At 42.3% G+C, this 26,352-nt stretch overlaps 1 protein-coding gene and 1 non-coding gene across 3 annotated transcripts in view; one reads left to right on the top strand and one right to left on the bottom strand.

Annotated features, from left to right (window-relative positions):
• Positions 1 to 16,377, bottom strand: part of FHIP1A (FHF complex subunit HOOK interacting protein 1A) — a 308,163-nt gene extending 291,786 nt beyond the window's left edge. For both annotated transcript variants that reach the window (XM_002694315.7, XM_005217478.5), the window contains exon 1: positions 16,101 to 16,377. The gene's annotated coding sequence lies outside the window, so the exon portion shown is untranslated. The remainder of the gene's footprint in view (positions 1 to 16,100) is intronic.
• TRNAG-UCC (transfer RNA glycine (anticodon UCC)) lies at positions 1,664 to 1,737 on the top strand. Its single transcript has one exon. It is a non-coding gene; the product is annotated as a tRNA-Gly (tRNA).
• Positions 16,378 to 26,352: the final 9,975 nt, after the last annotated feature.

Here is a 26,352-nt window from a genome sequence, read left to right on the forward strand (position 1 = left end):
GGAAATTTCTAGGCAAGAATACTGGAGTGGGTTGCCATTTCCTTCTCAAGGAGATCTTCCCAACACAGGGATCAAACCTGTATCTCCTGAGACTTCTGCATTGCAAGCAGATTCATTACCACTGAGCCACCTGGGAAGCCCCCATAAGATGGTATAAAGTTCAAAATGCAGTCACCCTTATAAACTCCATGAATACACAAAAAGTCCAGTTTTGTACTGAATTTGCCGCTTGTTCTTGTGTTTGATGCACACAGGCCAATCTGGGCCATACTCAGAACAAACATACAGGGGGATCTGGGTTTTAGTAGTCTCATGCATCAACAACAAATGTACCAGCTAAAGTCTAATGCCATGAGCTAAAAAAAAAAAAAAGACAGTCTAACTTTGAGATTTTGCAACTAGATTCCTACACCACTCCTTGAAAATACAGTTTTCAACTTGGAAAGAAACAGATTCAATATAAAAATCACTGAAGAAAGAATATAAAACTACAGCATGTTGATAAACTGACATTTAAAAATACTGCTTTTGGTGACTTAAGTCACAACCCAGGCATTATTTGATTGCAGACTCTGCATATGAATTTCTGTTTTCCTTAAAAAAAAATCATTAAGCAACTAAAGTATATGTGAAGTAACCTGAATCACTTAAAACACAGTCTTGACAGTCTCTATACTTTATAACACACTTAAGCTAAATTGGACACACAGAAATATAACTTCTGATATGCAACAACAGCTCTTTGTGGTTGTTTTTAAATGTATGCCTTGAAATCTTTCCAGCAGAGGTAAAGAAGAGAAATCATGAAAAATCTCATTATCTTTTACTTTTCAGGAAAAACAAAGTAGATTAGAATTAAGAATTAAAATCTCAAGACTTACAAAACTAAAAAAGTAATTCACAGAAAAATATTTATTACTATTGAGCTCTGCCAGCGTACTCGATATGCCAAGTTTGCTGCTCACCTGGACATTTTATGATCACCTTAAAACACAGTTGAAAGGCGAGCCCTCCAGTAAAAAGGTTGACCCTTTCGTGATTTTACCTGCTTGACAAAGGTGTCATGATAAGTCACGTGGCCCATGAGTTTCCCAAGCTGACTGTTGCTTCATGCACTCACCAGTATTTTAGTGAGGAAGAGTAAAGTGGGTTTTTATCTAAGACTCAGGTCTTACAATTTCTGTATTCCAAGTGAAGGGATATTCACTCACCCCTTACTTTTCTTAAGAAGTGCAAACAAGTACATCCAAAAGGGTAGTGAAAACTTGAAGGATTAACAAGGATATTAGACATCTCACATGTAATTTTTTTTTTTTGGCCCGCACATTGCAGCTTGTGGATCTCAGCTCTCCAACCAGGGATCGAACCCAGGCCCTCAGCAGTGAACGTACAGAGTCTGAACCACTGGTCCATCAGGGAATTCCCTAATATCTAAGTTTTATGAACAGAAAAAATATGAAGTTTTTCTTTATCAGGGCTTGATACGTACGTTCCAAATTCTGAAAGGAACTGACACTAAGGCATTTTGATTTACCTGTTCTGTTTGTTTTTATGTATGATGAGCTACCATCACTCAGGTCAGCAATTAACAATGTATAGCTATTCACAACCTGCCATTCCCACTTCTTGCCTCTGCTGGATTGTTTAAAGCAAATTTCAGGACTTCCATGGTAGTCCAGTGGTTAAGACTCTGTGCTTCCACTGCAGGGGGCCCAGGTTCAATCCCTGGTCAGGAAGCTCAGATCTCACACGCCTCAAGGCATGGCCCAAATCATACATCATATCTGAGTCAAGAAAAAAATGGCCCACAAAGATATGTCACTTCCCAATCCCCAGATGCTCTGAATATTAGTTTATATAGGGGAAAAAATACAGCTATAACTTTCAGTCTTAAGGAGGAATTCATCTTGGATTATCCAAGTAAGTCCTAAATGCAATCCCATGTATCCTTATAGGAAAGAGGGAGAGGAGACAAGACACAGACACCCCAAGAGGAGAAAGCCAAGCGAGGTGGGACAGAGAGATGCAGTCACAGACCAAGGACAGCTTCCAGCGAAGAAGAAAGAATTCTCCCCTAGCATCGCACAGGGACCATGGCCTTGCCTACTCCTTGACTTTAGACTTCGAGTCTCCAGAACTATGAGAGAATAACTTCTGTTGTTTGATCCACCCAGTCAGTGGTAATGTTACCATAGTTATAGGAAACTAACACAATATTATACAAACTGAAAATTTTTTATTATGTATATTTAAGAAATACTCTTTTTTAAATAATACCATGATCATTCCCTTTGTTAAAGTCCTTTAATGTGTCTAAATCCAGAGTTTAAATTTCCCAAATTGCCTTAATTTCATATTTATAATTTATAACTTTGTGGTGATTTAGCCAAATCAAGATACAAAAATACTTATGTCTCTTAAGTCTCAGGCAACTTTTTCAAATATAATAAATGAAAACACTTATCTGACACTGACTTTGGGGAAAAAAATAATAGTTCTTCCTTCTTTTGTTTTTCTTGCCATTTATTTACTGAACAAACAAAATAACTTGTTCTGCAGATATATCTACATTCTGGATTTGGCTGATCACATCTCCATGATATTTTTAAACATGGTCCCCTTTTTCCTGTGCTTCTTATAAACTAGCAGTTAGAAACAAAGTCTTAATTAGAATCATATTCAGGTTTTTGATAAGTAATGTCAAATGGTTCTATATATTTCCTATTTTATCCAATTAGGGGGCACGTATTTACTTTTTTCTCTTTTTGTAACGTTAACACTGATCAGTGGGTACAGGGATTCTCTGTCTGATGTTATCAATTATAAAGTTCCCAATTGCCCTTTGACCTAAGTTTCAGGAGTCACTGACAATCATTCCCTAGGTTGTTATTTCATTGCTGCTGCTGCTGCTGCTAAGTCGCTTCAGTCGTGTCTGACTCTGTGCGACCCCAGAGATGGCAGCCCACCAGGCTCCCCTGTCCCTGGGATTTTCCAGGCAAGAACACTGGAGTGGGTTGCCATTTCCTTCTCCAATGCATGAAAGTGAAAAGTGAAAGTGAAGTCGCTCAGTCGTGTCCGACTCTTAGCGACCCCATGGACTGCAGCCTACCAGGCTCCTCCATCCTTGGGATTTTCCAGGCAAGAGTACTGGAGTGGGTTGCCACTGCCTTCTCCTGTTATTTCATTACAGGTAATAAAATGATAATATTTTCTTTATGTCATTCCTTCTGCACTTATGAGTTGGAATTCTAAAAATCAGGCTTTTGTGCAAAACACTTGTTGGTTCCTCTGAAAGACAGCACTGGTTTTTTAAAAAACAGGAAAAGTAAGGTAAGTGCTTGATAACACCTTTTTAAGGTAGTATTAGACAGATATCTGCCTCTTGACTATTAAGACTACCCTGGTCTGACTCAATGAGGGTAACTTCTCAAGTACACTCCACTTAGTCCTCAAGTTACCAGTTCAAATACTCCATCTACAATATGAAACCTATTTTTAAAGAACAAAAGGCAGGACCCAACATAACTATGTCAATTTGATGTCAATTCTCAGGATTTACGCCCAATCAGACCAGTCCAAACTCTTCAACCAACCCCTTCGAACCAGTCAACCTGAGGCTACCAGATCCTGTTTTACTGATAATAACCCATCTTCTCATTCTGGACTTGGTGCCTTTGGTCGGTGCTCTGCACACCTGACGCTCTCCCTGCAACCAGCTCAAGCTGTCCTCTTTGCCCTCGGCAATAAACACAGCTCCTACTCTTGCATCCAGCACCCACCCTTCTTCTGAGAATGGCATGATCCTTCTTTCAGGAGACTGCTCCTTTTCTCCACCCAAACGATGTGTTTCTAGACGGGGCTGCCAATTACCAAATAACGTATGCCGCCGGCCACAGGGAAGAGGGTACCATCCAAGGGAGGTCAATCAGAGGCAGCCCTGGGATTCTGAGATGTAGATTAAAAGCTCAGGCCCTCTTTCTGGGTGATCCTTGGCTTTCGGGCAGCCATGCCCTCAGCCACATGGAGAAAACTGAACCAGAGAGAAGTAGGAAGAAGTAGGGAAAAGACACTGAGACTCTCAGTGGTATAGGAGTTTCCAGCTTTGGCTTCCAATACCTCCTTCACTTCTCTCATACCTTTGACCATGTGAGTCAATAAATTCCCTTTCCATATAGTTGAAATTTCTAATAACTTACAACCAAAGGAATCCTAATAAAATCCCCACCACAGTGACCTCTACATTTCTGGTTTCTTATGCTTACTTTCAGAGAAGGCAATGCACCCCACTCCAGTGCTCTTGCCTGGAAAATCCCATGGACAGAGGAGCCTGGTGGGCTCCAGTCCATGGGGTCGCTAAGAGTCAGGCACGACTGAGCGACTTCACTTTCACTTTTCACTTTCATGCACTGGAGACGGAAATGGCAACCCACTCCAGTATTCTTGCCTGGAGAATCCCAGGGACGGTGGAGCCTGGTGGGCTGCCGTCTATGGGGTCACACAGAGTCAGACACAGCTGAAGTGACTTAGCAGCAGCAGCAGCATGCTTACTTTCTGTACAAATAACACTTAATCACAAGCTGTCCTAATTTTTTGTGTGTCAAATACATGTCTGTCAACATTTTTTGTGGCCTTGTAGACATATTAACTCATAACTTTTGAAAGAATCCCACTAACAATCCCTAGAAGACTGCCAACAGAGATTTAGTACATAAATAACAATTACCATGTACTGATTATTACTTCCATGGTAAGCATTTCAGATGTGTTATCTTATTTAACCCTCAAGGAAAATTCCTGCGGTGGGGGGTGCATTATAAACTTGGGCTTCCCCGATGGCCCAAGTGGTAAAGAATCCACCTGCCAATACAGGAGACACAGGAGATGTAGGTTTAATCCCTGGGTCAGAAGATCCCCTGAAGGATGAATGGCAACCCACTGCAGTATTCTTGCCTAGAGAATCCCAAGAACAGAGGAGCCTGGTGGCTACAGTCCATGGGGCTGTGGAGTCAGATATGACTGAGCATAAAAACATAAAGAAGCTAAGGTTCATCCCAGGAAAGTAACAGGTTCAGACACAATTATTAAATAGCAAAGCAGAGGTCTGAGCCAGATTTGTGTCCAAACTGCACCTTCTCTCCACCATGCCCACGTTGCCTCCCACAACAATAAATACTTGCTAATTACCTTACCAGAGAGTATAATTCACCAAAGACCTCCATTTAACCCCTGACTCTCCACTGACCTCAAAGTACATGCCCTTCGTCATCAAGCATACTTAATATATGGATGCATAAATAAATGAGCTATATGAAAATAAGTACCTTGAAAAAGTCATAATACAATTTCTCCAAAATTACTACTGGCAGCCTGAAGATGAAATGCTGGCATTCCTCTTAAGGAAGAGGTAAAAGGATGAATATTTAAGACCCCTCTGCCTAAACAAGATGTATACAACTCCCCTGGCGGTGATATTTCAAAACAGCAAAAGGAGATTTGTGAGAGCCTGTCGCTGTGAGACACGCCTTCAGCTCTGCAATTGCTCAGAGGAACATTCCTGTGTCATCATTAGACACTAATAGTTATTGAGCACTCCCATGGCTTGGAGGCAAGAACAGAAGCCCTTTAGGAAGAAAATGGCTCCATCTTCTTAGCTCAGTGACGACAGGCCAGAAGGACAGGAACAGCAATTTACTGACAGAGAACCCAAAAATCACCAGTTCCCATCTCTACACGATCTGCATCCTTCAGGCCAAGGTTTTCGATTCCATGCTTCTGTGTCCAATTGCTGCTGGAACTACTCTATTAAACTAACTTCGAGGCAACAACTGTTTTCAGCATCTACCCAAGGACTTTCCAGTGAGAAGTGTCCCATACACGTGCTGGTGTTGTCTGTCTCTTTTTTTTTCCCTTCCTCACTTTTTCCACTCTACTTGGGGGCTTATACCATACATACACTCTTCTGAGGAAGACAGTGATTGTTCCTAAGAAGGCCAGAGCTGCTATCAAAGAGGCACGCTCCTTAGTTATAAGCTGGCAAGAGCAGAGCCAAGGGGAGAGTGTGCCCAGCACACACTGGAGAATGGCGTACCCCTTGATGCCACAGGACTTTGCTAACCTGCATGCTCTGGTGAAAGACGAGCCCTAAAGCACTCAGCACCGCCACCGACACAAAACGACTTCAGATGAGACTGTATGTGCGACAGTGCTCTTCAAGCCACAAACAGCCAGGAGACTCTAAATCAGTCCTGCTATAGATGCGGCTGCAAGGAAGGCAGCAACCTGCGGGACAGGTGGGTATGTGGTTTGGAGCCTGACTCGGTCTGGAGGTGCTAAGTCGCTTCAGTCATGCTCGACTCTTGGTGACCCTATGGACTGTGGCCTGCCAGGCTCCTCTGTCCATGGAATTTTCCAGCTAAGAACACTGGAGTGGGCTGTCATGCCCTCCTCTGGGGGATATTCCCAACCCAGGGATTGAACCCTTGTCTCTGATGTCTCCTACATGGGCAGGCAGGTGTTTTTCCACAAGTGCCACCTGGGAAGCCCAGGTCTGAATAGAAGGGACCTTCAGTAACAAGAAGGGAAAAAGGAAGAGGGGCCAACAGGATTTAAAAGAAAGCCCAGACAACCAAGGGTGTGAAGAATTTTCAAGACAGCAAGCTCCCGAGGACCTCCGTGGTGGCTGGCTAACCGGCTAAGCCACCAGTGGCTAAGACTCTGCACTCCCAACGCAGGAGGCCTGGGTTTGATCCCTGGGCACAGAACTAGATTCTGTCTGACATGACTGAAGATCCTGTGTGCTGCAGTGAAGAAACAGTGCAGCCAAATACATAAATAGTTTTTTTTTTAATCTTTGAAAAAAAAAACGACAGCAAACTCCCATTCAATTCAACAAACACTTTACTGAATGGCAGGCACTGGTCTACATCTTGGGACACAGCCAAAGAGAGTCAAAACTAATTCAGCAGAGATCCCTGCCCTTCGTGGAGCTTTACGTTCTTATTTGGGGGTTAACTGATAAACAATACACAAAATAAATAAGTAAATTGTAATATGTTAGAAAATAAGTGCAGGACAGCAGGGGAAGGGAGAAGGAATGTGCAGAGGATCTGAAATACTCCGAGATTAAAAGACATACCAAAGTGCATAAGGAGGTCAGATTTGCAACGATGTTCCTCAAAAACTACATTTAACTGCAGGAGAAATGAGGAAAATCAAACAGAGCTTGAATGAAATGTGCATAAAATTGGACAAACCCAAATTGCCTAGGAACACAGAGCTCTTTTTCCATATTTCATCTTCTTGACCCTTGCTCAAAATTATTGATACCAACATGCTATGTAACGTAATTATGGAGGAAGATACAAAATGACTTCACCACAGGCAGAGCAAAGGGAATTACAAGAGACAAGAGCAAAGCAGATGAGAGCAAGAATAGTTGCAAACCAGTACTTCATATTTAAACCGAACTTTAAATATGGCTCAACTTTTTCTCAGGAAAAGTTAGCTCTAGGTCAAGGACAATGTATAAGTTTTGTTTCTAGTAACAACTCCAAACAACTGGCAGAGTCTCCCTGGAGCACTGCTCTGATAAAGAGTTCTGGGTCCTGTGGGCAATGAGCTAGACATTTCTTCCCTGGGCACAAGGTGGGGGGCTGAGCACACATGCCCCACACTTGCCTCTCCTTCCTCAGTAGAGCTTAGTGCTTTAAAAGAAAATCAGTAAACACTGACCACCTACTATGTGAAGCAAAACCAAGAACAGTGGAGGATTTGCAGTATAGAGCTTGATCCGAGTCCTCATGGAGTTTATAATATAACTGGGAACAAGAACAATTGTATTAAAGATTTTTTAACACTAGAAAGCTAATGTCTAATGACTAAATTCCTAATATTTCAGTACAGAGGCTCAGTTGCCAGGAAACTGCTACAGGAAAAGATAGCCAAGAAAGGCTTAATGGAGGACACAGGCTCGGAACTGGATTTGAAGAATTCACATCACCGAGATAGGAAAGAGGAAGGACCAGTCCCAGCAGAGAGAGTGGAAAAGGAATAGGTAGGTGTGCTCAGGAATGGAGAACAGATCGGCATGGCAGCCTGAGAGAGGGCCTGCATGGGGCACACCACAGACGCCCTGAGTGTTAGGGATCGCCAGGGAAACAGACCAACCGAAGACATACAGGTAAGGGAGGCGGACAGACGGAGAGAACAAACACGGACACCAGCGGGAGAAAGGGGTGGGGGTGGGATGAACTGGGACGCTGGGAGTGACATATTTACACTCCCATGTATAAAGTATGTAACTAATGGGAAGCTGCTGGACAGCACAGGGAACTCTAGTCAGTGCTCTGTGGTGACCTAAATGGGAAAGAAACCCAAAAAGGAAGGGATGTATGTATACATATAGCTGATTCGCTTTGCTGTGCAGCAGAAAGTGACACAACATTGTGAAGCAACTATACTCCACCAAAAAATTTAAAAATAAATAAAGGATGCACATTTCCATATATATATATATATAAGCAGACAGAAACGTTTAAAGCAGACAGAAACGTTTATTATAAGGAATTGGCTCATGCAATTACAAAGGCTGAGAAGTCCCAAGATCTGCAGTTGGCAAGCCAGAGAGGAACAGCTGATAATACAGTTCAAGTCCAAACTTAAGGCCAAAGGCACAGAAGATGGATGTCCTGGCTCAAAACCTGTCAGGCAGAGAGCGCGAATTCTCCCTTCCTCGGCCTTTCTGTTCAATTCAGGTCTTCAGTGGACTGAATGAGGCCCATCCACAATAGAAAGGCCATCAGCTCTACTCAGTCTACCAATTCCAAAGTCAAGCTCATCCAGAAACACCCTCCCAGACACACCCAAAACAACATTTAATCAAATCCCTGGACAACCTGTCACCCAATCAATTAAATTTGGCACCTAAATTTAGCCATTATACACTGAATTGACTTGTTACTCAGTAGGCAACAAGGAGACCATGATCAGTGACATAAGCAAAGCTGTACTGTAAAGAATCAGACCAATCATGGCATACAAATGGATTCTAGAAAGAAAAACTGGAAATGAAAACAAGGTAAAACACATTATAATTGCCCACGTGATGATAAGACGCAGACCGTGAACAACACACACGAATAGGATTCTGTTCACAATAAGGTACTCAGCTAGGTGACCAAGAGGAGTTACTCTCGTCATCCTAGAGTTTAATAGGATGTCAGGATCCAAATAAAGACCTATGCAGCAGGAACTGGAGAAGCAAGCCTAGGATTTCAAAGGTCAGCAATGAGGATGCAGATTTAGGGATCACCTGTGTAGGGGAGGGAGCCAAGTTGCGAGTTTGCTCCAGGAGTGCCCGCCCCACCTCCACAGAAGCCCGAAGGACAGCAGGTTCAATCAGTCAGGCTTGAGTCAGAAAGTCCCGCAAGAGCGACTCGTTTTGTGATTCACTGTGGAGGAATGACCATTCCTAGGTGGCACACTAATCCTAAAACATGATCAAGAGGTAGGATGACTTTAGGAGGAAAAAAGGGAGGAGCAACACAACCAGCCCCCAAACAACCAAACCACAGCTTACAAGCTGATTCATAAAGAGCGAATGCAGGGTCCACTTTCCAAATCAGACACACAAAGTCCTCAACATGAGCCCAGTGGAGAAGTACAAGGAGGAAACTGACGGACAAACCTCATCAAGCTGATAAGAAATTAGCATTAACCATTAAGTTTTTAATACAACTCGAGTAAACAGCACATTGTCTAGTATTTCCTGAAGCAAATCAAGGCCAGTGAAAGTCCTGTTGCCACTTTTTTCATAAACATTACTGCATCTTGCTTAAAATAAGCAAAGCGTAAACATTCTGAAATATATCACAAACAGGAGGGATTTTAAATATTCAACTTATTAAAAAAGTAACAGTGTTAGAGAACAGGCAATAACGAAGACTAATACACAAGAAATGTTTCATCTTCCCACAAAAAAACCCCAAAATGTAAGAACTATATACAATGAAGTTTCACCTGTATCCTAAAAAATTCTTAATTTATTAAGAAATTTTTCATATAAAAGATATCAAGAAGCATTTTTCCTAATAAAATAAATATGGGCAGACATCATCTTAATTTTAAGGGTGCACCAAATATTTATGCTAAATGACCTACTGATGATCATATTTTTAAAGTATAGCTTATATTACTTATGCATAAATACACACATGTATAACACATGTGTGTGTGTATATACACACATGGGGTATGTGTATATATATATATATATAAGTGTGCATGTGTGTACATTTATATTTGTTAAGATGTTTTTATGCTCATTCTAATATGTTACAAAGAAAATCATGAATGAACTCCAAGTACAAGTTCCATGAAGACAAACAAAACAGAAGGTATTCATCCTGAGGAATGAAACATAATCCTCTAACTGAATGGTTATGAACAAAGCTTGGACTCCATGAAAATATTAATCAGCTCTCTAAGATGACCAATACAAACTCTGCCACAGGAATTCCTGAAATGTTCCTGCTTCAATGAGCCTAGGTCATGAAATTTAGCCAAGTATTATATTTCACATTTGCCACACATGCTGCTGCTGCTGCTGCGCTGCTAAGTCGCTTCAGTAGTGTCCGACTCTGTGCGACCCCATAGACGGCAGCCCACCAGGCTCCACCGTCCCTGGGATTCTCCAGGCAAGAACACTGGAGTGGGTCGCCATTTCCTTCTCCAGTGCATGAAAGTGAAAAGTGAAAGTGAAGTCGCTCAGTCCTGTCCAACTCTTAGCGACCCCATGGACTTCAGCCCACCAGGCTCCTCAGTCCATGGGATTTTCCAGGCAAGAGTACTGGAGTGGGGTGCCATTGCCTTCTCCACACATAGATGAGTAAAGTTAGTTCTTGGGACTTTCTGTAGATCTAAAGATCTTAAAATTGACCCATGACCAATATTTCAACAGAGGTAAATTTTCATACAAGAACAGGACCTGATAATACACACTCACTCTGCATTCTGCAAAGCCTAGTGGATTCCCTGAACTCCTTAATGGCATGTCCTAGAATAATGTTCCTTAAAAAAAAATTTTTTAACTATGCTCCATAAAAAGTAATTAGCAGCTCATCCAACAACTGCAGAGTATTTTTAGAGCTGTTATCAATTACTATATTCTCTTGGGGAAAACATTAAAACCAAAAAAATCTGAAATGAGGTGAGCCTCACCTAAAAGCTCAGCGCCTTTTGTTACTATGACCTTTTGTTTCAGAGTCTGCTCATATATTAATAATTTCTATCTTTGGTCCAATACATTCAAAAATAAAAAAGCCACTAATATAGTTTAAAATGTAGAGACACTACTGGAGGAAGTATAAATTAGAGATATTTAACTTTTCATCCCTCCGACTCTTTCACAAACCTCTCCTACCCTAGTGTACAAAGATATACTTTCAAGGATGTTCTCCAAAGTATTATTCCTACTATGGGAAAATGGGAAACCCCCCACATTTCCAACAATAGGAAATTGTTTAAATTACCTGTGATGCAATACTACACAGTATGATCTGTATGTATGGCTATGGAAATATTTTCAATGCATATTAAGTTAAAAATTAAGTTGAAAGTTGTGCTATTTTACCCCCACTTGTTATTAAAATCACAATTATAAATATATTTTAATTTAGGAAAATTTGGGGGAACTTTCTCTAGAATACAACATCATAGTGCACTTTTCATTTTCAACATTACACATTTCTGTAGTGTTTGAATGTTGAATAATATGTATTGTGTGTATAATCAGAAAAAAATTAAGTTTTAAGTTGGTGATATAATTTTAGAGGGAAAGTAGAAAATCTCATGTATAAAGAAAAGAGAAATCTTGGAGTGTTAAAAACTTTTCTATTATAGTTCTGCTATATCACCTGCCTCAGCCTCTCTCTTGGAAGACCGTTGTTCCCTTAGTCTCAGAATTTCAAAATTAAACAACCCACATAGATATCAGAAAGACCTTCTTATCATCTCCCATTAGTAATAGCTTCTCGGGATAAAAGTTTAAGCCAAACTCCAGTATTTATCAAACTGAACTGAGTAACACCGTTAATTTCTGAATAGCTGCAGACTGTAAACGTGTCTCTAATCCTAATTAAAAGTTATTATAGAATTAACCTTGAAAGTGTACAGATTATGCAGACTCTGAAGCATTTTTGTGATAGAAATATGAGGAATTACAGATAATTACCTATTTTTGAATCCAAAGTCCAACAACCTAATCAAGCACTGTAAAAAGTAGACAGAAAGGAGAAGGGAGCAATGCCTGGAAAGGCAACTAAGGAATCACAAGCACCGAGGAAAGTTCCACCTGCCTGGGGAAGGGTGTGAACCTGGGAGACCTTAGCGAAACAATTCAACTATATTTCAATTTCCTCACCTACAAGAGGAAAGGGCTGGAAATAATCTCTGCGGTCCCTTTTGACTCTAAAATTCGAAAAACAAACCTTTACTCTTTCCTTGCCAAAGAAGACCTAAAAAAGCAATACACATGTACACAGCATAAAATATAAGGTATAAGGTTATAAGGTACTTGGCCAAAAACAGCAGAGTCCTGCCTGGCTCCTCCTCACCCTTGAGTTCCACTCTCCAAAAGAAGCCCTTTCAACTCTTTTAGATGTTTCTTCTAGTAATTAATTCCATATTTGTAAACCCCACACTTAATGTTCTATTTTCTGATTTTTTCAACTGTAGATCCTAGTCAAAGTTCCTTATGGCAACTAGTAGGGTATTTATTTACCTACCCCACCTCGTGGGGTGCAGCCACACTGTTAAGATGCAAAGATATAAAGATGACATGCATGTACACACACGTGTAAGTACATGTTTCTGTAGTCCCCCATGAGCACGTATTTTGGTTAAGGAGAAATAAGACCCCATTTTGCATCCAAACACTGCACAAAATGTAGCAGAGAAAAAATTAAAAGCCTGGCCTCTAAATCAGAAACACTGCACTTGGGTCTGAGTTCAACACATATAGGAACAAAATATGCACCTAAAAGTTTCTTATTTTCTCTGAATCTCATCTGTTTTCCTCCTGTATAATCTGAACATAATAGCACGAACTTCAAAATGGTTGAATCACAAAGCACAAATATGGTGTGTGCTCGGTCCCTCAGTCATGTTCCGACTCTTTGCAACCCCAGGGACTGTAGCCCGCCAGGCTCCTCTGTCCACGGGATTTTTCAGGCAAGAATACTGGAGTAGGTTGCCATTTCCTTCTGCAGGGGATCTTCCCCGACCCAGGGATGGAATCTGCATCTCTTGCATTTCCTGTACTGGCAGGAGGATTCTCTAACACTGTGCCACCAGGGAAGCCCCCATACTACATCTGATCTTAGCCAAATGTCCAAGAAGCGATGGCAAGAGCTGCCTTTTTGGTTAAGTCAGCCATCTCAAGACCCACAAAAAAAGTTACTTTCTGTTATTGTCTTCACTAAGAGATCCCTATAAATGAAGTTCCTGAAGCTACTTGGCCACTTGAGCACTGTTCTCCTATGTAGGCTAAAAACTAAGAGGCAGACGTCATCAAGAGTAAGAGTGAAGTAAAGGTGTTCACGCTTCACGGAAGTGTGAGAAGTAAGGATGAACTAAATCATGTTCCACGGTCAAAATCTGAGAGGCCGACTCTTCCAAGGGCCTATGTATCACCCAATGAGACAAATGTGCACAGAACATCGGGCATCTAAGCAGGCATCAGAGAAAGCAGCTCTGTTTTATATTTGCAGAGAGAGGGAGCTTTCTTATAAAATTCTCTTTCGAAAAAGTGAAACAAGAACATAATTTCCAAAGTCACACCTCAGGCTTCTGCTAATATGTACCTCTATATTTCAACATTATTTGTACATCTGCTTTCTGACCTACAGACATAATCTACTGACTTCCTATTCTGGCAGAAAAGAACTCTGCAGAGAAAGTGTTTTGAACCAATTTCGAGAAGTTATCACGAAGAACTGTCCAGCAGTGTATTATCAACACAGTCCTCTCATTTCTGGTCTTCAAAGGCCTACATTAAAAGTGATACAGCCTGGGCTCCCCTGGTTGTCCAGAGGCTGACTCCACACTCCCAAAGCAAGGGGCCCCAGGTGGATGCCTGGTTACAGAACTAGATCCCACATGCCACAACTAAAGATTTTGCATGCCATAATGAAGATTGAAGATCCCACGTGCTGAACTAAGACCCAGCTCAGCCAAATAAATATCTTTTCTTTTATATAAAGTGATACAACCGTACTGTCTCTATTTAGGGGAAGGTAGGAAGCTAGCTGGGTAGTTGTGCCTAGATTGTGAAACCACTCTAAATCTCTCTCTGAATCTAGTTCAGTGATAGGCAGTTTCTCTTGTCTTTTCCATCTGCCCCACACAGTTAAATCCTATTCCTAAATCTACAGGACAAATGACAAATGGGACCCCAAACTTTATTTTAAGACAAACATGGAAACAATTTCTATGAACCTGGCAGAAAGGGGTTAACTGGAACTAAAAGAAACCAGCTTTTAATTATCTGAAAAGGTTATCTAAATCCAGCAAGTATGCCACATTAAGCCGTAAATGTACAGATTGAATCTCCTGTTCGATTTCTGTCCAGCGAAGACCACTAAAGTTCTCCAAATGTGGACTTGGGCTGTGGTACGCTACGTTTGGGCAGTTTCAGGGAAAACATCCTGTTCCGGGGCCAGGTGTCCAAGTGAATTTGAGGTCAGGCAGGTGACCCTGCCAACCAGACATGGTACATTAAGGAGAGGAAATCTTTTCTCTCACTAATCAACAGGATAAAGGTGATTAAGCAGGAATTATTTTTCAATGACCTACATAATTTCATCAGGGCTGCTGTGGCTATTAGCAGAGAGCAGCTGATTTCTAATGAGATGAATCTGATAGCAGGCCCCTTCCAGGGAAGGCAGACAGCAGGCCCAGTCTACAGGGAAGCAACAAGTGGTGTGCACTGTTCGCTCCTCCTCCTCAGGACTCTCTCTCCTCTGTTTTGATCTCCTCTATTCCACTGGGAATATTCCTCACCTTGGATGGCGAAGGTTGCAGCACCTGCTGAATGGTGGAAGCTGGGTCTATTTTTTGTTTAATTTTTATTTTATACTGGAATATAGTTGATTTACAATGTTGTCTTAGTTTCAAGTGTACAGCAAAGTGATTCAGTTATACACATTCATATATCCATTCTTTTTTCAGATTCTTTTCCCATTTTAGTTATTACAGAATATTGGGAAGAGTTCCCTGTGCACCCAGTTCATAACAGAGCAGGATAAATTAGGAGTCTGGGATTAACAAAACCGGGCTCTATTAAGAATGGATGGATCCAAGTGGGTGGGACAGAACTGGGCTAATTCATTAGACCTGCCCATTTGATTCCCAAAGTCCCCAGGAAACAAGGCTACCCCTGCCATCACACCTGGCTTTGGCTGGGCTCTTGAAATAGGACAGCAGTTCCACTCCCGAGAAGTGGAATTATAACAAAGGACCTTTGTTAAGGTCGGAGCAGGGCACACACACACACACACCATCATCATCACCGTCAATAATAACTACGACTTGAAAGCAGTTTCATTAGAGAACTTGATGAAATTGAGCAAAAGCCACCCAACGAGTAAGTCTTCACACCTGGCAAGTACAGCAAACTTCAGAGTGGCACCGCCTCCGCCTCTGGTATAAAAGCGACAAGGTCTGGAGAGGAAAACTGAGCCCCAGACCTCTTTGCCTTTGCCTATTTCTCCCGTAGGACTCAGCTCTCCGGCCCCAGGGACCAAGAAAAGGCTGGAGAGCCCTAATGTCATCCTTCTCCGTCAAAACAAGCTAGCTCTCTCTCCCTCGGGATCAGTCACAGAGTAACGCCCGGTCCCGCGGCTCGGGGAGCCAACCTCCTCCCCGCCGCGCCTGGTCCGACACAGAGACCTTGTCTGGGCTATTCCCAAGGGCCCGCTCCCAATTCCTGCGCCTCCCGTCCGGTCTGAGAGCTCAGGAAGAGGCGCTTCTTCCCTCCCGCTTCCCACAACCCCTAAAGCAAGAGACCCCCTCAAGCGCAAGTCTCAGAACCGCGCGCCACGTACCTGTCAGTGGCCGCGGCTCCTCCTCCCGAGGGCGCGGTGGGGGGACAGTGCAGAAAGTTTGTGCCGCTGCCCGCGCCGCACGCCGCGAGGAAGGGGGACGGGGCTCCTCGCCGAGTCCGGGACAGTCCGCTCCGCTCCCGGGCGGGCCGAGGCTCTCAGATCTCTGCTCAGCTCCCCCACGCCCGGCTCCAAGTCTACAGCGGCTCCCCGGGAAAGGACGAGGCGGGAGAAGGTCCGAGCGCAACTCGCCGACGGTGCGTCAGCGGGTGGCGGAGTCGCGCCGCTCCCCGGCTCCCCCGCCCACTACCCCGCGCCCTCGGGAGCGCAGGCGGGGCTCGGCCGGGGAGGGGCCCAACCTGCTAGGCCGGCCCCGGGGAGCGCGCGCCCGGCCCCGCCCCACCGGCCCCGCCCCCGCCCCGCAGGCCCCGCCCCTCGCAGGCCCCGCCCCTGCCCCAGCGCGTGGCCGCCAGGTGCAGGGTGGAGAGGAGCCGAATCGGCTGCGACGTGGCCCCGGCGCCCGTTGCCAAGGTGAAGGAGGCGGAGCCTCTGAGGGAAAGTTTCCACCGAAACTTGAACCCCGCGAAATGGAGGACACCTCGCCCTTGGGGACTCGTCTATCGCTGGAACTACACCCCTTCACGAACACACACACACTACGTTTACAGTCGTGCCAAAAGGCTCATTACTTGGGTTCTGCTGAATGGAGAAAGTGAGACACCTCCATGCGACACGCACCCTGTGAGTATAGGTGTACGTGTCACAGTTCACTGGCAGTTTTCCCCCAAATATGAGGGCTCTTTAACTGGACAGTTCAACAGCAAAAAGAAACTTCCCCATCTCACAACTCCTCGGAAAATGAGAGAGCAGGTTGGGAATCCATTTCCCTATCGCCCAAGGGTATGGCGATGGCCTTTGGCACTGCCTTTCCAGAACCCAGACCTTTCCAGAACCCAGACCTTTCCAGAACCCAGACCTCGGACCACGGACGACCGGACTCCATGTTTGCTGGCTGCTTATCATCGGAGACCCTGCCCATTGTCTTGCTAGCACTGCCACCTCTTCCTCCCCATTTTTCCTCCTTCCACGCTCCTTGCCTGTTTGGATGGTAAAGTCGAGGATCTGCTTTCTGAACTTTAAATCCAGGAGGAGGAATCAAATTCCTGGTTAGAGGCTCTCTTGGCATTTCCAGAGCCCTGTGGTTGGTGTGGCTGAAACTTGAGGTGAGCTGCAATCAGAGCGGGTTGGGCCGAACTATGGCTTGCAAAGGCGGATGTGGGGTTTTTCCTACCCGCAACATCCTGCTGGCGCCTCACCAGATTCTCCTTTGGAGGAAGTATATCTTCCTCCCTCCATTCTCGATGAATGGCATCCAGTGACAACGAAAATCTAGTCTATCTAGCTTCGGGTTCTCTCTTGCAACCTTGGTAATCAGAGGATGCAAAAACTTCACACTTCCGGCTCTACCACCACTGCTATTCTTGATGACTGCAGCAGGGATGCACCTGCTGCAAATAACTCTCAGAATTCACCAACCTTCCACCTATCACAAGTCCAAGACAGGTGGCTAACTAAAAGCTGCGGAAGGACAGGGAGATAGAAGCATAGGAGCCAGGAAGTTCTGCCCAGCAGGTCAGGGCCTGTTCTAACAATTGGGATGTGGGGGAATCATTTATTCAACCATTATAGAGTGTTTTTTCCATGCTAGGCATTCTCCTAGGGATTGGGGACACAGCAGAGAACAAAAACAAAAATTGTAGCCCTCATGGAGTCTACCTTCCAGGCAGGAGACACAAATGATAAAGAAAATATGTGGACTGCCATATGATTCGGAGAAGGAAATGGCAACCCACTCCAGGACTCTTGCCTGGAAAACCCCATGGACGGAGGAGCCTGGTAGGCTACAGCCCATGGGGTCGCAAAGAGCCAGACACGACTGAGCAACTTCACTTCACTCCATACTTTATCACTGGAGAAGGAACTGGCAACCCACTCCAGTATTCTTGCCTGGAGAATCCCATGGACAGAGGAGCCTGGTAGACCATGGTCCATGGGGTCGCAGAGAGGTGGACATGACTGAAGTAACTGAGCATGCACTCATGCCAAATGATTAGAAATGCTGTGGAGAAAAATTAGACAGGGACAGAACATAAGGAGTAAGCGGCATGTTCTCTTATATAGGCGATCAAAGAAAGCTGCTGGAGATATTTGGGCAAAGGCCTGAAGGAAGTGGGAAACAAGATATCTGAGCTGATAACTTTTGAGGCAGAAAGCACAGCAAGTACAAAAGCCCTGAGGCAGAGGCAGGAATATGCCTGAGTGTGCTGGGAGCAACCAGGAGGCCACTGTGGCAGAAAGGAGAGAAGTCAGAGAAGAGGGAGAGGTGACATGGATCAAAGGAGGCCCCCACGCTGAGTGAGCTGGAAGTCACTGGAGGGGCTTGTGTAGGAAAGTGACATCTTCTGACACCTTGTAATAGGATCACTTTGACTGCTGGGTTGAGGACAGTCGTGGGTGAGGGCTGACGCAGAGACCAGTGAGAGGCTACAGAAATAACCCAGGAGCAAAAGGAGAGCAACTGGGCCAGGGAGACAGAGGTAGCGGATGGAGTGAGTTGACAGGGAATCCTCGAAGACTGGATATGGAGTGTGGAGGACAAGGAGTAACTGAAATTTGCTGCTGACATGTTGAGTTTATTCCTTAAAAAATATGACTTTCTCCCTGTTTTAGAAGAAGAGACCTAACTAGTGCATGTATTAATGAAAATGCATCTATTTCAGAGCGGACCTTAACAGTTTAGTTTTTTTACTTTATAAACTGTGAATATGAGTATGCCAGCAGCATATGAGGTAGCTGTTTTATATTTAAATAAATTTCACTTACTCTGTAAGTCCAGGCCTCTTTGAAATCTATATCAATCTGCTTTGAAATACAGTTTCTACCTATGATCATAATAACAAAAATGCATTGTTGCATGATCAAAAATTATTACTTTGATTACAGAAGGGGTTTCCCTCACTGGCTTCCACAGTGAGAGGAACTGTAATGATTATTTTAATATTTCTACCAAATATATTCGGCTATAAAAAAGAAAACAAGGAGGATGCTGAGCAGTTTGGCCTAACAGCTGGAAGAATGGAATTGCCAGAACAAAGATGGAGAAGACTTAGGACTTCCCTGGTGGTCCAGTGGCTAAGACTCAAGCTTCCACTGCAAGGGACCCAGGTTCCATCTCTGGTCAGGGAACTAGATCCCACATGCCACAACTAAAGACCCTGCATGCCACAATAAAGAGAAAAGATCCCACATACCACAACTAAGACCCAGTGCAGCCAAATAAATAAAAAGAAATACTTTAAAAAAAAAAAAAAAAGGATGGAAAAGACTTCAAAAGGAGTAGGTTGAGGGTAAGAAAGTTAAAAGGAAGACAAGAAAGAAAGGACAAATGATTTGGATGATCTTTGATTTCTTCAGCTTATAAAATGAAGAAAATAATTGTTAAGGTTGTTGGTGGTGTTAGTGGTAAAGAAACCCACCTGCTAATGCAGGTGACTCAAGAGATGTGGGTTCAATTCCTGCATTGGGAAGATTCCCTGGAGGAGGGCATGGCAACCCACTTCAGTATTCTTGCCTGGAGAATCCCAATGGACAGAGGAGCCTGGTAGGCTATGGTCCGTAGAGTCGCAGAGTCGGACACGACGGAAGCGACTTAACATGCACCCAACATGCACATGAATTAATGTGGTCAAGGATCTAGGACAGTACCTGACACCTGGCAGCCACTTAAGGATGTTAGTTCTCTCTCTGCAAATACGAAATTCATATATATCCATTTTGCCCTAAAAGTAAAGAAAAGGGACGGAAAACAGGAGAGAAAGGACATGAAATGAAAAACGTAAGAAATGAAGTCCAACAAAAATGCCTAACACCAATTATCTGTTATGATAGTTTCCCCTAAATTCTGCCTTCTCAAAGGGAAAAACTGAAATGTCCGAGTTTGCTAGTTTGGGAAAAGAGTTTCAAGTATGAAAAGTTGGTAATAAAACAGAAAAAAAATATCCACAACAGAAGTATTAAGCAAAGAATTTTGATTGCTACTGCTTAATAAACCATTCTTACAAACAAGACAGACATAAGAATAGAATAATAATCAAAGGAGACGAACAGAGAATTCTTTTTTTAAAAAGTCAATAATTTTAAGAAGTCAAATCATATTAAGTAAAGCTAGAATAAGAGGCAACTATTTCTTTTATTTATAAATTTGGCAAAGATTAAAAAAAATTATGCCTATTATGGATGCTGGACAATATCATGCCGTGTGGAAGGGAGTATAAGTCACAATCATTTTAAGCAATTTGTGTCTAAATAACTAAAATGTTTATACTTTTTGAACCAGAAATTTCACTTCTAAGAAGTTATTCTAATATTCAAATATTTGCTAAAAATTCACATATATGAATGTTTACTACACTGTTATTTAAATGTAGTGAAAAAGTAGAAATATCCTAAATACCCAAAAGACAAAATTATAGTAAGCATAAGCACAATATGTTATGGGTTAGCCATGTTATAATATTATAGGCAGACTTTTTAAAACATTGTTAAATACCTAGTAAATGAAAATACATTCACAATCCATTATTGTATAAAATAAGCCTGCTACAAAATGGTATGTAAAATATGGTTCTCCTTTAAAATGTTATCTGTACCAATTGCTATCTCCATACTAGGATAACAGTTTATTTTTATTCTCTTTTTTGTGCTTTTCTCTAAGTTTTCTGGCATAATCAGGTATCCCGCTCTCTTAGAAGTGAAATTCCTAGATGACAGATGTGAGAGTTGGACTGTGAAGAAAGCTGAGCACCAAAGAACTGATGCTTTTGAACTGCGGTGTTGGAGAAGACTCTTGAGAGTCCCTTGGACTGCAAGGAAATCCAACCAGTCCATCCTAAAGGAAATCAGTCCTGAATATTCATTGGAAGGACTGATGCTGAAACTCCAATACTCTGGCCACCTGATACAAAGAACCAACTCACTGGAAAAGACCCTGATGCTGGGAAAGATCAAAGGCAGGAGGAGAAGGGGACGACAGAGGATAAGATGGTTGGATGGCATCACCAACGCAATGGACATGAGTTGAGTAGGCTCCGGGAATTGGTGATGGACAGGGAAGCCTGGCGTGCTGCAGTCCGTGGGGTCACAAAGAGTCGGACATGACTGAGCAACTGAACTGAACTGAGACTGTATACAGGGGCTTCCCCAGTGACTCAGATGGAAAAGAACCCACCTGTCAATACAGGAGATGCAAGATACGTAGGTTCGATCCCTGGGTCAGGAAGATCCCTGCAAAAGGAAGTGGCAACCTGCTCCAGGATTCTTGCCTGGAAAATTACATGGACAGAGGCGCCTGGCAAGCTATAGTCCATGGAGTCACAGAGTTGGGCACAACTGAGAGTGCATATGCACACCACACACAGGCTGTATGTATCAACGACATTTAGCTAAAACTGTCAAACAGTTTTCCAAAGTAGCTATACCAATTTATACTCCCACTGGCAATATATGAGTTCTGGTTTAGAGATGCACTTTTAACAACATGCATCCAGTAAACAGCCATTGATTTAAACCCTACTACTGTACAAGTTACAGTAATTAACAAGTTAGAAATAAGTACATTGATTTGAATGCATATGTTAGTAACATAATAGGAACCATTTTTAACTTGTACTTTTCATTAATTTCTCTCATTTTATTTATTTTTATACTCTCTAGGTGTGTTATATATGTTAAAGAACTAAAATTAGATTTCTTAAGTACAGGAGCTAGACAAGATTTCCTTCTTTTTCTTATTTTCTTTCAGTTCAGTTCAGTTCAGTTCAGTCGTTCAGTCGTGTCCCACTCTCTGCGACCCCATGAATCACAGCATGCCAGGCCTCCCTGTCCATCACCAACTCCCGGAGTTTACCCAAACTCATGTTCATCGAGTCGGTGATGCCATCCAGCCATCTCATCCTCTGTCATCCCCTTCTCCTCCTGCCCCCAATCCCTCCCAGCATCAGGGTCTTTTCCAATGAGTCAACTCTTCACATCAGGTGGCCAAAGTATTGGAGTTTCAGCTTCAGCATCAGTCCTTCCAATGAACACCCAGGACTGATCTCCTCTAGGATGGACTGGTTGGATCTCCTTGCAGAAGGGACTCTCAAGAGTCTTCTCCAACACCACAGTTCAAAAGCATCAATTCTTCGGCACTCAGCTTTCTTCACAGTCCAACTCTCACATCCATACATGACCACTGGAAAAACCATAGCCTTGACTAGATGGACCTTTGTTGGCAAAGTAATGTCTCTGCTTTTTATATGCTGTCTAGGTTGTTCATAACTTTCCTTCGAAGGAGTAAGCGTCGTTTAATTCATGGATGCAATCACCATCTGCAGTGATTTTGGAGCCCCAAAAAATAAAGTCTAACACTGTTTCCACTGTTTCCCCATCTATTTCCCATGAAGTGATGGGACCAGATGCCGTGATCTTCGTTTTCTGAATGTTGAGCTTGAAGCCAACCTTTTCATTCTCCTCTTTCACTTTCATCAAGAGGCTCTTTAGTCCTTCTTCACTTTCTGCCATAAAGGTGGTGTCATCTGCGTATCTGAGGTTATTGATATTTCTCCCAGCAATCTTGATTCCAGCTTGTGCTTCCTCCAGCCCAGCATTTCTCATGATGTCCTCTGCATATAAGTTAAATAAGCAGGGTGACAATATATAGCCTTGATGTACTCCTTTTCCTATTTGGAACCAGTCTGTTGTTCCATGTCCAGTTCTAACTGTTGCTTCCTGACCTGCATATAGGTTTCTCAAGGGTTACCTCCTTTACTGCTGCTAAGTCACTTCAGTCGTGTTCAACTCTGTGCGACCCCATAGACGGCAGCCCACCAGGCTCCCCCGTCCCTGGGATTTTCCAGGCAAGAACACTGGAGTGGGTTGCCATTTCCTTCTCCAATGCATGAAAGTGAAAAGTGAAAGGGAAGTCGCTCAGTCGTGTCCGACCTTCAGCGACCCCAGGGACTGCAGCCTTCCAGGCTCCTCCATCCATGGGATTTTGCAGGCAAGAGTACTGGAGTGGGGTGCCATTGCCTTCTCTGCACCTCCTTTAGTCCCACTTAAAAATGTAATTATGTCTTATATTGTATTATACATTTCTCAAATCATTAAATATTTAAAGTACCAAAAATCCATGATCATATGAAAAAAAGAAGAGTAGTATCTTACTAATACCCACACTTTCACATACTGTTCTTTCAGACAGCTCATGAGACTGTAGTCCATATCGTCACATCTCGTTGAGGAAATGGGCAAAGCATATCACCTTTAACAAAAAACAGAAGTTTAGGCGTAGCATAGGGAAGTGAGCACTCTGAGATGAGGACATCAAAATGATCCCTTCATCGACCCAGAAACCTTGGAAACTAAAAAAAGGATGAAGACATTATCATTTGCAGTCAAATTAAATCTAAATTTAAATTAGTTTCTAAAGTTGTTTTCCTTAAAAAGAACTCAAAAGTGAACAATGTATATCCTATGAGAATATTAATCATCCCATCAAATTCTTTTTTCTACCAAATATCTTAATAAAAACACTTTGCTTTTGAATGATCTTTTCTCCTAAGGAAATTTGTCAAGTGGTCAGGGTCTACTCCACTGATGATATGAGGCTTATTAATTATTAAAACTCTTCTCAAAACCATCTGTCTTTTCTTTTAAAGTGAATCACTTTAGCATGTTAGGGGCTCTAGAGCAGATGCAGCTGACAGTCATGTCTTCAAAACCCAGCTCAACTGCTTCCCAGCTTTGTGACCTGCATCAAATAACTTTAATAAGTACTCATTCATTTCTTGTTGTGCCTCAACTTTCTCTCTAAAAGTAACAATCACAGTACCTAGATAATTGGTTTGGAATGAGAATTGTACATCTCTATCTCTTTATATTTTCCTAAGTAAAGTCTAAGGCACATAATAATAAGCACTCATTAATTTAGTCTTCAAGGCAATTTCTAGGGACTTTATCATAAAGACATAATTCTAAACACAAAGATTCATGTGCAAGTATTGTCATATCAAATGTACAGCAAGTAACAGGAAAAAGGCCACATATACCAAACTTCAATATTAATAAGGTGAACACATAATTTATAGTCTCCAAGAGATTTAAAATTTACTAATATACAGTGTTGCAGAGTGGTCAACAAGTTTGTACATTGTTGGTAAGAATACAAATAAACACAGTTTTCTTGAAGGGAAAAAAAAGTATTGTCATACTAGCAAGATTTTATAATATCAAAACTTTGGAAATAATTTAACTGATAAATAGGAATGAACTAAAATTCTATCCTATCCAAACACAGTTTATCAAATAGTATGATCTCAGATTTATAAAATATATATATATAAAAAATCTCTTGATACATTCAGAACTACAACATATGGTTACAGGAGTTCTTCACTGCATAATTTACCTCCCCTAGGGGCAAGTGAGATCTGAAATCTAGCTATTCTCTGCTTGTCAAAAGCCATACACCCTGGCGCAGGGTATGTTCTCACCTAGAGAACAGGATGTCTTTTTTTCTAAATTGCTCAAAGGGGTATTATGACTTAGCACCAGTCATCTGGAAATATGGACAGAAAAAAAAAGACTGGAAAGATACAGACCAAAGTATTATCACTGATTATGTTAAAGTAACAGGATTCTGAGGGAGTTTTTTCTTTTTCCACTATGATTTTCTGTTTTCCAATTTTTCCATAATGAATATGCACTATTTTTATAATTATAAGACAAAACTTTTAAAAAACAAGCTAGATTTAAAAATGCAAATCAAGGAACTTCTACTGTGGTTTAGTGGTTCCAGTGCAGGGGTTGTGGGTTCTATCCCTGGTCAGGGAACTAAGATCTCACATGTGGCAGGGTATGGCCAAAAATTAACTTTTTAAAAACTTGTTTACAAATGCAAATCAAAGTTAGGATATCACCTCATACCCATTAGGACGGCTGCCAATAAAAAGCAAAAAACAGAAAATAACAAGTGTTGGGGAGCATGTAGAGAAATAGGAAGCCTTGTGCACTGTCAGTAGGGATATGAAACGGCACAGCCACTGTGGAAAACAGTAAGTGCCACAAAAAACGTGAAACTAGAACGACCACGTTGTTGTGCTGTTCAGTCACTACGTCGTGTCCAGCTCTTTGCGAGCCAGTGGACCGCAGCACGCCAGGCTTCCCTGTCCTTCACCATCTCCCAGAGTTTGCTCAAACTCATGTCCACTGGGTCAGTGATGCTATCTAACCATCTCATCCCCTCCTACCCTCTTCTCCTTTTGCCTTCCATCTTTCCCAGCATCAGGGAGAATTACCATATGCTCCAGCAATTCCACTACTGAGTATATATCCAAAAGAATTAAAAGCAGGATCTGGAAGAGATATCTGCAGACCAACATTCTGAGCAACATTATATTCAATAGCCAAGGGGAAGAGGTGGGAAACTTGAGCATTGCCCTTGACTTGCTGCCTCACCCAGGGCCATGCCCACTTCTTGGGGACAACCTGCAACCAACAACTGGCCTATGCAAAGAGTAAAGCTTGAGTTCAAATCAGAAGGGCTCCCTCAACTCCAGAGTTCCTCACAGGATCAGGCCAAGACTGCCTTCATCCGTGTTGAGCCGGAGGGAACACCCCAATAAACAGCCCCCACACAAATCTCTTATTTTAGAGTCTGTTTCCCAGAGGGCCTGACCTGCAACTCTTATTCAAGAAATCCTTTCCTGATACTCTTACAGTTTCTTTTTTCATTTTATATTTTATCTTTAGATTTTTTAATACATTTGGAGTTTACTTTTATATAATATGGGGATCTGATTGTATTTCTCTCCTTGCAGTGAGAAAATTTCTCAGTGCCATTTATTAATACTAATACTCCATCGTTTCTTCTGATTTTATTTCTCTATCATATAAGAAATTCTCGTTTATATACAGATCTGTTTCTTGATTTTCTACCCTGCCCTCTTGGCTTAAAGAGTTGATCCTGTGACACTGTTTCAATTGCTTTGGCTTATTTTCCAAAATTGTCTCTTTATAACTCACCAAATATATTCCAGAATTATTTTATTGATTTACCTCCAAAAAATCCTTCTGGAATTGTTTTTCAAATCACACTGCACTTGCAGATTAATTTTGGAGGAATTAAATCTTTAAAGTGTTAAATCATCTCATTGGC

The sequence above is a fragment of the Bos taurus genome, chromosome 17 (genome assembly GCF_002263795.3).
Source record: "Bos taurus isolate L1 Dominette 01449 registration number 42190680 breed Hereford chromosome 17, ARS-UCD2.0, whole genome shotgun sequence".
Lineage (NCBI taxonomy): Eukaryota > Metazoa > Chordata > Mammalia > Artiodactyla > Bovidae > Bos > Bos taurus.